Here is a 9848-nt window from a genome sequence, read left to right as displayed (position 1 = left end):
CGGGGGGGCAGGGGGGCGGCGGCGGGGGCCGCGCGGCGGCGACACCGGCCGGACCCGGGTCCCCAGCGCGCGGTGACGCTCCTGGAAGCCCGCCCCCCGCCCCCGCCCCCGCCTCGCCGGCGCTCGGGCGGGTGCTTCGCCGGGTCCGGCTGGAGCCGCGCGGAAAACTTTTCCCCGCAGCCCCCGGGGCCCTTTTGTCTCCCTCGCGGGCGGCGACGACCCCGCGGCCGCTGACCTCCAGGGCACAGGCGCCCGCGCTCCCAGCGCTGCGTGGCGCACCCCCCCACCCCCACCCCACCCCGCCCAGGTAGGGCGCCCGGGTCACCGCCCCCGCCCCCCCCGACCCCGGACCCGGACCCCGCCCCCCCCCCGACCCCGGACCCCGGACCCAGGACCCGGACGCCCTCCCCCCTGGACCCCGCCCCCGGCCCCCTTCCCCTGCCCCCCACCGTCCCCGCCGCCCCCGCCGGCCGCCCCCTCGTCTGACTCATCGGGCCGCGGTGGCCGCGCCGGGGCGGGAGGGAGCCGGCGGCTCCGAGATTCCCGCGGACGCCCCCCCCGCCCCGCCCCGCCCCCGCCCGCCTCCCGAGGCGCCCGACGCCCCGACTGCTCCCGCGCTGACCGTCCCGGGAGGGAGCCCGCCGGAACCCCGCGGCCGCGCGCCCCGCACAGGTGAGGGCAGGGCAGGGCAGGGGGGAGGCGGGCGGGCGGGCGGGCAGGGGGGTCGCTCCTTCCCGCGCCCCCGCCGCGGCCGCCGGAGCTGGGGTGAGCGCGGTCGCCCGAAGTTTGGGGCGCAAAGCGGGTCCGCCGCTGGCGTGGGACCCCGGCCCACGGGGGGCGGGGGTGGGGGAGCCCGGAGCCCGCCGCGGCCCCGACTACACCCTCCTTTGTCTCGGCCCCGGGTCGGCGCGCTCCGCGAGGGCGTCCGCGGCCTCGTCCCCGGCGGAGCCCGGCGGCTGCGGGCAGTGCGGTCCCCGGAGCGCGGAGTCCGGAGCGCGGAGCCCTGAGCGCGGTGCCCGGAGCGCGGCCCCTGGAGCGCGGTGCCCGGAGCGCGGCCCCCAGAGCGCGGAGTCCGGAGCGCGGCCCGCTGGAGCGATGTGCGCGGAGCCCGGAGCGCGGTGCCCGGAGCGCGGCCCCCAGAGCGCGGTCCCCGGAGCGCGGCCCCCAGAGCGCGGTGCCCAGAGCGTGGCCCCTGGAGCGCGGCCCCCGGAGCGCGGTGCCCGGAGCCGCGCCGCTGGCACCTACGCGGGCGGGCTCAGCTCTGCGCCCCCCTGTGTCGTCCTAAGGCCGGGCCTGGGGACGAGCCGAGTGCGCGCGTGAGATGCGCGTGGTCACGGGCCCGGGAGGCGGTGGCGCGTCCCGCCTGCAGTTCGCCCCCCGCGTGCACCCCGGGGCCCCTCGTCGGCCGCTTCAGCCCCGAATACATCGCGTGAAAGCGTCCCTTGACCTCGTGGTTTCCTCTGGAGAGGCTCGGGGGCCGCTGTGGACGACCGAGGACCTTGCAGGAGTGGAGTGGACAGCTGCCCTTGGCCGTGAGCGCGGCCGCCCTCGAGGCTTTACAGTCCAAGCAAGTTCCCACGCGCGGCCGGAGGGCTTCGGGGGAGAATATTAGCAGCCCCTGTAACAGCTGTTGGCATAGCTGGTTGGGCAGGCCTTGCATCGTAGAAACACTTGTTATCAAATGACCTTCCGTTCGTGTTGGGGCTGCTGATGCTAGAACATATTACCATTTGGTGAAAAAGGGGCTGCATTTTGAAACTTTGGTTTTCCCACTGCTGTTCATTGGTACAGAAGCGTATCTGCATGTGGTGTCAGCCTTTCCAAACAGCCTAGGTGAAGAATAGGAGTCCTGAACAGAGAATAATGTTTTCATTAAGAGGAAACAATGGTTAAATGTTTTAGCGGTTTAACGTTGTGGAATTTTTTTTTTTTTTTTTTTTTACTCTTAAAAATATATGTGTTAGGACTGATCCTCTCTCACCAAGTCCCACTAGAGAGCTCGTAATTATGGGATGATTTAGCTATAATGTGTAACCCCTGTGACAATTAGCTTTGTATGCTAGGCTGGGAAAGCCTTCAGTGAAAGAGGGAGTTGTCGCGTGGGAAGTCTTTGTGTGTGGCTTCCAGGCCGTCAGCTTGGAGAGGATTTACCTGTTGCGTCTGAGTCGGGTCCAGGTTAAGTGCCATGTGGTCTCCCAAAGGCAGCACCCGTAATCGGAAGGGATTCTTCAGGAAGGACCATTGTGAGGAAGGATGGCTGCACTTATTTTAACTTACAAGAATTTTTAGGGAAGCTTTTGAAAGCTCCAAGAGCTACATTGCTATAGTCGGATGTGTGTGGTTTCAGAATTTTGACAACGGCTCACCCGGCAGAGGAAGATAACTACCAACACGTACGGGGAGCGAATCTGAGCTGATTGTTTAACTGTTCATTCCCCTGAAGATTCTCAGCCTAAAGGCAAAGAAATGCATACTCAGCTCAGGAAAATAGAGGAGAAGGAGGATAAAAGCAGATGTCACCTTTTACATTTCTTAAGCAGAATTAGTAGAGGATGAATTAATAAGTTCTCATAATAATGCATTTATTAAACAGAATATACAGCCTAAAAAGGGAAGGCGGTCTTAAATTTCTTTATTATCTCTCTCCCTAAATAGGAGACCGCATGGGACCTCTTCCTTAAGCAAAGTGCATTTGGAAAAAAAACAAAAAAAACAAAAAAACAAAAAAAGAAGCTTGTGTGGAGACCAAGAAAATGAATCTGCAGTGAGATGGACCCTTTGTGTTATGAAGGGATATATGACCTGCAATTTTGCTAAATGCATCCGTTCAGGACTTAAGAGGTTTTGTCTGCTGACATAGATGTGCTCCGGCTCTCGGAGAACACAGTGAGCACATGTGGGGTGCCCTGCTAGCCGGGGGACTGTGAGATCGCCGCTCCTATAGGAACCTAGAGTCTGCGGGGGGGGGCCTGGAAAGCGTGCACAGATCCTTCCACACCTGGGATGCTCTTTGAGCATCAGGGGCCTGGCGGGTTGCAAAGGACTCTGGAGGGAGGCTTGGAAAACCCACGTTGTCATCTGACCAAGCCGCTGAGTGGCCTCTGTGCCCCCTCATCCCCTCATGGACAGGTCGAGAGCTTTGGTCCATGGTCTCTCTTTTCAAAGTACTTCATGATGCGTTCTGGTGGAATCAAGAGGGAGGAGTCAGAACATGGTTTGGGAAGGGTGCGGTTAGTAGAGTTGGGGTCAGGGGAAGACAGGCTGGAGGCCATGCCGGACCCGGGGAAAGGGTTATAGTGGTGCTGACACGAGGCAAAGGAGGCCTGGCCCATCATTGATTATCTGAGCTCATGAATAAAATACAACTCTTACTTAGTCCTGAATGGATTTCGGTGAATTTTCACAAATGATGGCCACTGATTTTTCACAACATCGCCAAGGGCTAATTAGGGCAGAACGGCGATGAAGCTGGCACTAATACTGCAAAGCACATTCGCACCAGGAGCCCATTAAGGCCAAGGAACACCGTTCTGCTCTATGCCCCGTTGCCTTTCTGCAGAATTGTAGAGAATAGGAGAAGCTAGAACGTGCTTAGGAAACCCTGTATTGGGATCCCTGGGTGGCGCAGCGGTTTAGCGCCTGCCTTTGGCCCAGGGCGTAATCCTGGAGACTCGGGGTCGAATCCCACGTTGGGCTCCCGGTGCATGGAGCCTGCTTCTCCCTCTGCCTCTCTCTTTCTCTCTGTGTGACTATCATAAATAAATTTAAAAAAAAAATAAAGGAAACCCTGTGTTCATGGGTCAGAGAGATAAGGCTGGTGTCCGATTTTGGTGCAGGTTCACATTTCTGCATAAAACATTTAGGTTGTGTTCTGGAAGGTAAGTCTCCAGTGAGGAGATCGAGGCCTCCCGGAATGTCGTGATTCGTATCGTTGATGTTTAGTCTGATTATTTCTGTGTGCTCCCTCCCCGCCTCACCCCCTCCCCTTCCCCAGCAGGAATTCTAGGGGTTTGACTATGACAGCGTCATTGCGAGCTTTGACGCTCACAAGGGCTTTGAGTGCAGCTGGGAAAGAAAATTCTCCTATAAAGGTGGGGTTTGGGGGCTGTGCTACTGCTAATGGGATCTGTTGTAGCAGCAAGTTGTGCTGGGGTGAAATTACACAGGAGTTGTGGGAATGTGAGCAAGGTGTGAGGATGAGGATGTCTACATCCCCTCCCGCTCTACTCTCCTCTCTGCCCGAAGCACCAAGGGAGGACGAGTTCCCTCCCACCCACCCCACCCCATGTTCCTGGCCAAGTGAATTGGTCAGGACTCACCTGATTGTCTGTATGAGGAACCTCTACTTAACTATGTTAAGCAAAAAAGGACTTATTGGCTCATGTGACTGGAAGGTCCAACGGTAGACCTCGCTTGAGTCATGGCGAGAACCCAGAGACTCACGAGGCTTTGTCGGGGTTCTTTCTCTCTCTCTCTCTCCTCGTTTCTAGCTCTTTTCTGTCTGGGACAGCTTCATTCCGTGTGCTGAGAAAGCTGACTTTCAAGCAGTTTGCAGCCTGAATTTTTGGGCTTTTGAGCCATAGAAAAGAGGTCTTGTCTTTTCCGGGTTCTGCTTCTAGAAATTTCTTGGAAGGGCTCTAATTGGCCCTGCCTCAGTGGCCGTTGAATCCGCCCGCGTCCGTCAGAGAGTATGATGGGGGCCGTCTAGCTGGGGGGCCTCCAGCTGTGTGCATGGTGCTGGTGGTGGGGTGAGGACCTGGAGGCTGGTGGTAACACCACGATGGACACTCTTTGTCGAGATCACAGAGAGGTGTGGTTCTCCGAAGCTGATGATGCCGATGACCAAAAACGACATGTCTGTTGTGGAGGAGAATTGTCCCCTCCTGTTTTGGGACAGACCCCCCCCTGAACAGTGATGTGGAGTCTGCACATGAAGGCAGCTCAGGTGCCCGTGACATGCAGATTCCAAAAGTGCAACTCTCTTTCCAACCAAGGCAAAGCCCGGTGATGAAGGAACACCCTTCACGCCTAGACTTCACTGAAAGACTCGTGCTTGCGGCCTATCTCCGTTTATCTATATCTACACGCTTCCACTAAGTATCACTCTGCTTTATCTGCAGCCTAGTGAGCTCACCCTCAGAAGCCCGGGGTGTCTAGGGATCATGAGGCTGGAGACCCCCTACTTCAGGCACTACAGCTGTAGCCAGGGCTTGAGTGGGAGAGAGAAGAGGCGCACACAGTGCCAACGGGCGGGCGCTTCCCTGGGTCTGTGGGAGGCGGCCAGGGGAGGCCCAGGCGGTGTTATCACCCGGGGCTGACAGGTTATCACCAACCCTTGCCAGGACCTCCCTTGTCCGCCGGTCCTTGTGGAGGCCGTGTGGGGCGAGGACCCTGGGGGTTAGGGACACGCAGCTCTGGGTCTGTGGGCCGCCACTGGTGGGAGAGATGTGTGGAGGGGCCACTTTCTACTCGGCACCCAAAGCAACGGGAGCTCCGGGGAGACGGACCGGGGGGCTTGGGTGCTCAGTGGCGGTGCTGGCGGTCGCAGGTCCCTGGGGTGGGGTCTGCGGGGAGCAAGGAAGCTGTGCGAGGGGTGTGGGCGAAGGACCGGGGCCAGCTCAGAACAGGGGCCACCGCCTTGCCTCAGCCCCCCTCCCCCCCAGGAGGCCGCTCCTCTGGGGAGACCGGGTCCTGCCGGCTGTCAGGCGTTGTCAGGACACAGCAAAGAGCGGCCGCCCTGCGCCTCGGGGACGAGATCTGCACCAAGTCCTCATTACGGGGAATATTACGGCTTTTCTCCCCGTTTTCAGCCAGGAACTCGAGGCTCAAAAGGGCCAGATGACCCTGGAGCCAGACTAGAGACAAGGCGCCGTTACGGAGCCCCATTGTGCCTGCGTCAAGACCCGGTTCTGGGCCTTTGGGTAGCCGTCCGTGGGGCCAAGGCCGTGGGGAGTCAGCGGGGCATGTGGCTGTGCAGGGAGCCTGGGAGCTCATGCGTGTCACCAGGGTGGGAAGGACTCGTGCAGCACGATGGATCCGGAGCCAGGGATGCAACCACCCAGCGGGGTTTCCCCTCCGCGGGGATCTGTCCCTATGTAGGACACAGACGTCAGCAAGTCAGGTGTTTGGGGGGCTTCATTTTAGGCCCTGATTCCTGTTGCAGAGGAGGGACCTCTGCCGGCTGCCATGGCCTGAGTTTACCTTTGTGTGGATAGACACTCTGCCCTGAAATATGATGAACAGGTACGGAGGGAGGGGGAGGGAGGGAGGGAGGGAGGGAGGGTGGGTGGGCTGGAGGGAGGTGCTCGCACAGGCTGAATGGAGGTGGAACATGGGTCACTCTGTGGCCGTAAGGGGCCGGTGCTTGACGATGCTGCTTAATGGATGAACCTGCTGACCCGTGGAATATGAGCCACATCGTGTCGCTCCCAGCCGACGCGATCACAGTCATCTGCTCAGACACGTGACCATATGTGTTGTCATGTGCATTGGACTGTGTGTGTGTGTGTGTGTGTGTGTGTACAGTAAGTGGAAAGCGGATGTGAAGGTAGATAAAAGTATATATTTTAGGCCTATTTGTGAGAACTCAGAGCCGTCACCTTGGGGGAGGGGAAATAACCACCCAGGGAACTATTAAAGCAACCCAGTAGAATAATATGTGTTGGGCAGTGCGGGTTTCTCAGTGGTTAGCACCGCCTGCAGCCCAGGGCGTGATCCTGGGGACCCGGGATCGAGTCCCACATCGGGCTCCCTGCATGGAGCCTGCTTCTCCCTCTCCTTGTGTCTCGGCTTCTCTCTCTCTGGGTCTCTCATGAATAAATGAATAAAATCTTTAGGGGAAAAAAAATAATACATGTTTAGGGTTCAAAGGATTTTTCAGAGAGCAGCGCAGATCCCAGCGTCGGCGACTGTCCTGAAGTCCACGCTGAACGGTAGCAGTGGAGCGGGCGGAGATGAGCAAGAGCGGGCCTGTCCAAAACCTGGGTGGCCAAGCCAGGAAGGCGCTCAGGAGGAAGAGGGTTCTGAAGGCCCCGCATGAGCAGAGAGACGACAGGGGAGCATGTAGGATTACGAACTTCTTGCCTGCCCTGTGGCCAGAGGCCTGGGAAGCACCCACGGGGAGCAGTGGAGGAGGTCGGCCGTCCGGAGTCGCGGGGTGTCGCCAAGGGGCGTGAGAAGGCACTTAGCACAGGATCTCGAGGTCGGGGCTCGTGTTCCGGGACTTGGGGGAAGGTCACAGGAGCAGGAACAATCCCGTGACTTTGTCCTCATCAGCGTGTCTGACGGAGACAAGGCTGCAGCTGGCACAGAAGCACATTTGGGGGAAATCTGCTGTGGGCGGGTGTGACCCCCAAAGCTCTGCTTCTGTCCTGAGCCACCGTGGGCACAGAGTGGCCTCGTGCGGGAGAACGGCGGGGCAGGGGGCAAGCGCCAGGCCAGCGCGGGGTTCGGGCGGCTCCGCTGCTCGCGAGCTGGAGGTTCCATCTGAGGCTCCTCCCGGTTCCGTTGCAGGAGGTGCCTGCTCGTGCATATTGCTCTTAGGCGTCACTGAGGTGTCGCGACACGAATCTATTTCACAGTATTTATTAGATGCCACCGTCTGCTAGGCACTGGGCTAGACTCTGCGGATGTCGGGGTGATAGGGACCTCAAGAAGTTCACGATGTGGGGGAGCCAGACGTTGGCCGGTGCCCGCAGCCCGCCACCCCAGCGCTGAGCAGGGGTGCGGGTAGGTAACGCCTGCCTGGCCCGGACTAGCCGTGCTGAGGAGAAGCCACCTTGCAAATGGCGAGCTCGTCCCAGAGGGGCTGACAGGTTGGCCGCTGCCGAGGGGGATTTTCCTTTTTGTGCATCAGCATCTTCGGGCCGAAACGCAAGGTGAATCCAAGGAATCTCAGCCTCTGTCTGTGCCGCCGTGGGCAGGGCCGAGGCCTGGATCCACACCCACGCGGCTCACCACTTACCCGATGGGCCCTGCGATTGGCCGCGAGCGTGGACCCGGCGTGCGGTGGCCACCGCCTGCAGAGAACACGTCACCACCTCCAGCCATAAACGCGCTACATGCTCCCCATCGGAACTTTGGAAAACGTGAAGTATAACAAATCGGGGAGACAATTTGCCTGCAATTCCATGACCCGAAAGCACCCGTCACATTTTGAGATTTTCTTCACTCATTTTTAATGCATTTTTTCCATAGTCAGTAACATGTTACACCCTGCGCTGTCTGCTTAACCTTGTGTCCTAAAGATTTCCCAACTCCCAGGCAAGCTCTGTTAATATCTGTATGAGAGTTGATGGTGTGGATGCACCATCTTCTGTCAAAATTGGACCTTTAGGCAGTTTCCAAATATCTGGCATTATAAGTGGCATTTTGATGGAATCTTTGTTCCGATTTCAGATTACTTCTCTAAGCAGGATCCGTGGAAGAGGCTGATTCCTGGGTCGGGGGGTGTGGATGTGTCAAGATACTTCGTGCAAAACTCATTTTCAGGATAGGTGACTGTGTACTGACAGTGCATGGAAATACTCCTCATTATGCCTGCACTAGGGTTTTATGTATTTATTTTTAAATTAAGAAAAGCTACTGTTTCAAAATGAGTAACAGCTTTTAACTTTTTACTTTCTTTGTTATTAAAAAAAAAACACCTTTCTTTCAGAATGCAGACCGTTAAAATGCTGTGATAAACCATTCAAATTTTAAAAATTTATTTGCACACGTTCCTGATGATGCAGATGGTGACGCAAGACAGAGAGCAGGTTAGCTCGTGAGTAATTCTTTAAAATCCATAAGATGCACGTCCCGTGGGAGCGTCTTCATGCTGCGGAGAACCTGTGGGGCCAGAGCCGCACTCTGTAGAGTGAACCTGTCCCACTGGGCATCAGTGGCGCGTGGGATGCTGTGACCTTGTTTGCTCATGACCCCTCCGCCATGGCGGCCCTGTGCCTGCTTGGCGGGCGGCTGCGTCCCCACCGGGGCTACTGGGCCACGATGAGCTGACAGGCAGGCTGTGAGGTCCCAGATAGAACATGAAAATGCTTGAGGTTTTCCCCCTCGAGCATGTTGGCTCTCTTAACCGACCCATTCCCCCCAAATAAGCCAAAGAACCTGAATTTTGAACCTTCAGATTTTGCTCCCCTTTCCAGAAAAAAAGCCAGCCGTGTCATAGTCGCTGGCTTTCAGAGTGAGGACCTTTGACTTTCCCTAGGGAGGAGGAACTTGCATCTTAGGTAAACCTCTGTAGGGTTTTTTCTTGTCCGAAAACACCGCTTGAGACTACAAGGGAACGATTAAAGCTACCATAGCAGCCCGTTTGATGTGGGTTTTGCATACCATTTTCCATCTTTTCACAACTGCTATTTTTCTACAAAACTAACATGCAACTCAAATAAATGGTTTTGGTTTTCTTCTAACAGTTGAGGGAGAACATTAGAGCGTTAGGACACCATTTTCATGTATGGATCTCAGTCAACCTTGAACATAATCATTCTCACTCATTTATTCGCCAAATCATGATTTAGGGAGCTTTGCTCAGGAGTTGCCGCAAGGTCATACTCATGACCCATTTGGTTGAAAGTGAAGCACGTCACATACGTGATAGTGGTGAAGGCCAAGGATAGTAGTTAGGGTAGTCAGTTCAAGGTCTCTAGGATATTCATTAGTAAAGAGCTGAGGATAAGGCAGGGTCACAGCCCAGGTTGTGGCGAGGGTGCCTTCCAGATGGGGAGACACCCACCGTGGGTTCACGCACGGAAGGCAAAGGACTCTGCTGCGACAGGTGCCTGGGCTTTTGCAGATCGGAGGGTCAGGGCCAACTCCATGTGGTCTGGCGCGGTTGGGCTCATGCCTGC

The 9848-nt window shown here is 57.2% G+C and overlaps 1 protein-coding gene across 6 annotated transcripts in view; it reads left to right on the top strand.

The window, feature by feature from the left end:
• The first annotated feature begins 333 nt into the window (after positions 1-333).
• The window catches only part of TMEM200A (transmembrane protein 200A), a 64537-nt gene continuing 55022 nt past the window's right edge, over positions 334-9848 (top strand). For 4 of the 6 annotated variants that reach the window (XR_012002694.1, XR_012002693.1, XR_012002692.1 and 1 more), the window contains exon 1: positions 334-672. The gene's annotated coding sequence lies outside the window, so the exon portion shown is untranslated. The remainder of the gene's footprint in view (positions 673-9848) is intronic. The other 2 variants (XM_072764437.1, XM_072764430.1) reach the window with 1 other exon arrangement.

Source organism: Vulpes vulpes, chromosome 1, assembly GCF_048418805.1.
Source record: "Vulpes vulpes isolate BD-2025 chromosome 1, VulVul3, whole genome shotgun sequence".
Classification (NCBI taxonomy): Eukaryota; Metazoa; Chordata; class Mammalia; order Carnivora; family Canidae; genus Vulpes; species Vulpes vulpes.
This window is presented reverse-complemented; position numbering and strand designations above follow the sequence as displayed.